At 44.8% G+C, this 5993-nt stretch overlaps 1 non-coding gene and 1 pseudogene across 1 annotated transcript; both read left to right on the top strand.

The window, feature by feature from the left end:
* Positions 1–3424: 3424 nt before the first annotated feature.
* LOC111826921 lies at positions 3425–3560 on the top strand. The gene has a single exon (XR_002830374.1). It is a non-coding gene; the product is annotated as a small nucleolar RNA SNORA66 (small nucleolar RNA).
* A 913-nt stretch (positions 3561–4473) lies between these two features.
* Positions 4474–5423, top strand: LOC106697883 (annotated as a pseudogene).
* The last annotated feature ends 570 nt before the right edge of the window (positions 5424–5993 follow it).

The raw sequence follows: 5993 nt of genomic DNA, 5'->3' as shown, positions 1-5993 counted from the left end.
TGCAAAATTGGTATAATAATACCTGATTAACAGAATAGGTATGAGGATGAAATGAGATACTAGTTATGAAAACAGATACGAAGTAAAATCCCTGTATGTAAGGTGATTGTTATTATCCCAGAGACAGGGGGACAGTGTGGGTTTTTTAAGCTGGAGGACCGGGGTTTTGTCATTACCCACTGTTGACCTTGTGTTACTTTGTTCAAATTACTGAACCTCAGTTTTCTTGCTGGGAGGAAAAAAAAAAAAAGAACTAATCAGCAACTCATTTATTGAGTATTTTCTAAGTGCCAGAGACTTCATTCTTAATATCTAAATTCTTTATATAACAACTAACTTAATCTCTATACCCATTTCTGAAATAGATTTGTTAAATTGATTGATTATTAAAAGCAATATGGCCTAAGCACTTTACTTTTTAAATATATATTTTTATTGATTTCAGAGAGGAAGGGAGAAGGCAGAAATATCAATGATGAGAGAGAATCATGCATCGGCTGCCTCCTGCACGCCCCACACTGGGGATCAAACCCACAACCCGGGCATGTGCCCTGACTGAGAATCAAACTGGAACCTCCTGGTTCATAGGTTGATGCTCAACCACTGAGCCATGCCAGCCAGGCATAAGCACTTTATTTTACACATGAAAAATAAAACTCCAGAAGAAAATAAACTCCAGAGGTGAGGTAAAGTGCTTGACATCATATACTAGTTGTGGGCAGAACTGAGACTAGAAAATAGCCAGTGGCTAGTTTCCAGGATATTTCAATGTCTCCATTCCTAGCCAGGTCAATCCAAAGAAGTGTGAAACAGAGGGTTGCTCTTATACCTTTTGGCCCAGTTGGAGACGTAAGTGAGGATCACCTGAGGCGGTGATATTGTGGTACAAGCAGCTCAGGAGAGAGCAGAGAGAGGGGAAAGAATAATGTAGGTGGAGTGATGACAGAGGGCTTCCTGCAGGAGGAGAGATGTGAACTGGGCATAGAAAAGCAACTAAGACAAGTGGTAAGCAAAAAGAGAGGATAGACATTCCAAAAGGAGAAAATGGCATCAGTCAAAGAGGGGAGGAAGATAAGAAGACGGAATTTGCAGGAGCCAAAGCTTCCTGTCAAGGAGAAGCGGCATATGAGGCAGGATAGGTGGTGGGTGGGAACTAGAGGCTAGGGACCTGGAATACCAGGCAAGGTTTCTTCTTACTTCCATAGTCAATGGGAACCATTGATTAATTAATTCAATCATTTGTTTAATAAAGGTGTATTGGGCATCTACAATGTGCTGTGCTCACCTGGGTTTTGTCCCTACTTTCAGGCAGGTTCAATCTAGTGTGGAGAACCCAGCAGGTGTAGCTCAGTGGTTGAGCATCGACCTATGAACCAGGAGGTCACGGTTTGATTCCCGGTCAGGGCACATGTTGGTTTGCAGGCTAGATCCCCGGTGGGGGGCTTGCAGGAGGCAGCCCATCAATGATTCTCTCTCATCACTGATGTTTCCACCGCTCTCCCTCTCTCTTCCTCTCTGAAATCAATAAAAAAAAGATTTTAAAAAAGTCTGCTGTGAAGAGCTGGGTGATAACTGGTAAATGAATCACATGTTGAGAAATGCTTTGACAGTCATGGTCAGGGTGCTATGTTAGAGTCGCAGAGAATGCATTCTCACACAGGTCAGCCAGGGGCACCTTCTCTGAACAATTAGTAGGAGGTCCATGTGGCTAGAACACTGTTAGCGTGAGGGGCCAGAGGGAAGGCTGGGGAAGGGAGCTGGGGCTGGAGAACACCGGAATGTGTTCTACGTGCAAAGGAACTTCTAAGTGCACTGGAGGTTTTTAAGCAGGTAAGAGATTTAGCCTGATTTTATTTATATACATAATTAATTGATTAAAGCCACTCTTCTTGGCTGCACTACAGGGAATGAACCATAGTGGAAGCAGGGAGACCACTGCTGATAGGGGCCATGGCAGAAATGCTCAAGAGAGACAAAGGCAACTTGAATCGGGATCAGAGCAATGAAGCATTAGCATCTTCATAGCAACGAATGTGGGGGGCTTGGCTGAGAGAGACAATTGAAAGGTAACTTCTCCAGGGCTTATGGGTGGGTTGTCTATGAGGAGTAATAGAGACTTTAGTGGATTGAAGGATGGCCCCCAGTAGATACGTCCATGTCTTAATCCCCGGAGCCTGAGAACGTGACCTTATTTGGAAAAAATGTCTTTGCAGATGTAATCAAGTTAAGGATCTCCAAATGACATCATCCTGGATTATCCACATAAACCCTTCCTTCCAGGACAAGTGTCCTCATGAGAGACACAGAGGAGAGATACCGAGAAAAGTGGGGAAGGTCATGTGAAGACAGTTGCAGAGACTGAGGTGATGCAGCTCAGGGGACCCCTGGAGCCAACAGAAGAGGGACAGACAAGGAAGGATTCTCCCCTGGAGCCTGTGGGGAGCGCAGCCCGGCTGACACCTTGTTTCCAGGTGCCTGGCCCCCAGGACAATGAGGAAATAAATGCTGTTGTCTGAAGCCACCAAGTTTGTGGTGATACATTATGGCAGCCACAGGAAACTACTACAAAGAGGGGGCAGTCTGGGATGACCCCAGGTTTCTGGCATATGGTGTTGCCATTTACTGCATTGTGGAAGTCTGGATTTGGGTGGTGCTGGTGCTAGGACTAAGAGTTAGAGTTTGCCCTGGCCGGTTGCTCAGTGGCTAGAGCTTCAGCCTGAAGACCAAAGGGTCTCGGGTTTGATTCCTAATCAAGGGCATGTACCTGTTATAGGTTCAATTCCCGGACCCAGTTGGGGTGCGTGTGGGAGGCAACCAATTGATGCATTTTTTTCACATGGATGCTTCTCTCTCTCTCTCTCTCTCTCTCTCTCTCTCTCTCTCTCTCTCTCCCTGCCCTCCTTTCCTTCCACTCTCTCTAGAAATTAATGAAAAAAATATCCTTGGGTGAAGATTTAAAAAAAAAGAGTTAAAGTTTGGACATGTTCAGTTTGAAATGCTTGTGAGAAGTCTAAGCAGAGAAGGTGGGTAAGTAGCTGGATGGAGGAGTCCGGAGCTCAGAGGAGGGTCAGGAGAAAAGAGATAAATCCGGAATTGCCAGCATACAGGTTACATTTAAACCATAGAAATCGATGCAACCTCCTAGAAAGAGGGTGTGGAGTAGAGCTGGGGAAGGCCTGTGAACAGGGGCACGTGCTTTTCAGTCCATTTGTGGGAAACTGGTCAATTCTTTACCTTCTGTTTTTTTCTTTTTCTTACCTCTGGTGCTCACATGTTGTAAGAGAGGCAAGTTATAAAAAAGCACGGCTAACTGTAAGGTAGTGTAATTTCAGGGCAAAACGATGTGATTCTGCCTTCCCAAATACTTTCTCCATCTGTTGACTAATGCTTGGCCTTCCATGATTAGAGACTCATTTCTTTAGGCATTAAAACCTACATATTCTACCTTTGCACGATGTTGCAAAAGTGAGGGGAACTAACCAAGTTTGCTAAAGTAATTGTGATAGAAGTGTATTAGCCTCAGGGGCTACTGGGGTGGTCCATTCTATCATAGCACAGTATAATAAATAAAATAAAACCTACATATTCTTTGGTAGAAGTCATCTATAACTTTTCCTTCACATCTTAGTGAGAATTTGTGTATCGGATACTTTCCGCAGAGCAGGTTATGATGCCTGGGTGACAGGAGTGCGGGAGAACAAAGCATGAAGTTTGGGCCATGCAGTGGGTGGCTGAGTAGAAAAGGACGGTCATGAAGATGTGGGGACCCTGACGCCTGGCTGTGTCTGCCCTACCGCTTTGCATGTGGGGGAAAGCCTGGTATAGAAAGGCTCCGCCCTTCCCTGCCGCAGTCTGAAAACTCAGCACCAAACTCCCTCCCTCACCCCTGGTGCCCCGCTGGGGGGATCTCAGCTGACATGTCCTTCTTCAGAATGAGAAGAAAAGTGAAAGAAACATCAGTGACATGCAACAGGCAGCTTCACAATATTCAAGAGGAAACCGATTGCATGGACTTGGCAGTATTTTAAGGGCTATTCTGGAGTTTCTGCTTTTCTAAAGTGACGGGTACTTTCACTGGATGCTACCTCGAGTCTCCATCGCGACCATCATCAGCCCCACTGGGACTCCTGGCCAGTCACCCTGAGTCCCCTCTACCTGCTCCCAGACCATTCTGCTCGCTCTGCTATCGGAGTGAGGATTTCAAAATGCAAACATGCTTCTTGCCTTTCAGTGTCCCCCTGCTGCTCCTTGGATAGGACACTATCAAGCTCACAGGGATGTAAAGTACAGTACAGGGAATCTAGTCAACAACACTTATGGTGTCAGTAGGTATTAGACTTATTGAGGGTATTACTTCATAAGTTATAAAAATGTCTACCACTATGTCAAAATTAATATAACATGGAATGTCAACTGAATTGAAAAATTAAAACTATAGCTCTTCCCCAAAGCGGCCATAAGTGACTTCTGAAAATGGTTCACTATTCACTTGACCCAGAAAAACCCACAAAATCTTGCAAATCAAGAGGTTCAAATCTTCGTGTTCACTTTAAGAACACCCGTGAAACTGCCCCGGCCATCAAGGGGATGCATATTCGAAAAGTCACCAGGCAGCTGAAGGATGTAACTTTAAAGAAGCAGTGCGTGCCATTCCGTTGTTACAATGGTGGAGTCGGTAGGTGTGTTCAGGCCAAACAGTAGGGTTGGTGGTCCAAAAGAGTGCTGAATTTTTGCTGCATGTGCTTAAAAATGCAGAGAGCAATGCTGAACTTAAGTTCGGGGAAGCAGGAGACTTGATTGGAAAATCTGTAAGGAGGAATCTCTGAAAGGTCAGGGGCTTCTAGCAGGACCTTGCCGAAGGCGGCAGACGCTGCCTTGACTTTTCCAAACAAGTCTAAGCCCCTGGGTGTTTTACTGGAATCTTTATGTTTACTTATTAGATGTCTTTGCTTAAAGGACACTGCAGACACATGTGATTTCTCAAAGATGCTTATCCTACTGATAGTATCTAATAATTTTAGTTCAAGATGTTATTACAGTAAAAGCCCAAGGAGGCAGGCAAATTGGGCTGTTTTGGTTCCTATAGCCAAGCAGCCCCTTAGCCCTCTCTTTCACGGAAATGTGTGTCAGAGTAATCCATTCATCCATCACTCAGGGTCTGCTGGTCAGCCCCAGCGCTTAAGGGTTTAGATGTAGACTCTCTGGTCATTGAGCACATCCAGGTGAACAAAGCTCCCAAGATGCAGCATGGAACTTACAGAGCTCATGGGCGTGTTACCCCATACAGGAGCTCTCCCCACCACACTGAGAGGATCCTTCCTGAGAAAGAGCTGATTGTTCATAAAACAGAAGAGGAAGCTGCACAGAAGAAAAAGATATCCCAGAAGAAACTGAAGAAAAAAAAATTTATGGTCCAGGAGTAAATTCAGCATAAAATAAATACTAATAAAAGTAAAAAAATAAATAAATAAAGCTTTTCTTTATCTAACCATTGCCTATATTTCTGGCTTTATTTCGTCCCCAATACTTGCTTGCTTTGCTCTCAGAGATCTAGATGCACTGACATGCATTCAGTTTCTCTAGCTCCACAGCCCTCTCTTGCTGCTCCCTGGGTTGGATTGCTCTCACTGCCCCCAGCCCCCCACTCCCTCACTCCTTCCCTGCATCCTCCCCCCATCCCCACTACACAGAATCACACACTTCATTAGGACACTGTCCTGACTTCTCCCCCTCCCCCTGTATCAAATCCTCTTCCTATTTTCAGCCTTATGGCACTGTATACCTTTTCTGCCTAGTCCTTATGGTAGTTGTAAATGTACACACACACACACACACACACACACACACACACACACGTATACATATATATTTAAGTAGAATTATTTGACTGATGTTTCTCCCTACCAGACTTTACTTTTTATGAGGGCAGGTATCTTGTTCATGGTGGCATCTCTAACTAGCATCCTGCTGACCTTGGCCTGTCGTTGAATGTT

This window comes from Myotis lucifugus, unplaced genomic scaffold, assembly GCF_000147115.1.
Source record: "Myotis lucifugus unplaced genomic scaffold, Myoluc2.0 scaffold_110, whole genome shotgun sequence".
Lineage (NCBI taxonomy): Eukaryota > Metazoa > Chordata > Mammalia > Chiroptera > Vespertilionidae > Myotis > Myotis lucifugus.
This window is presented reverse-complemented; position numbering and strand designations above follow the sequence as displayed.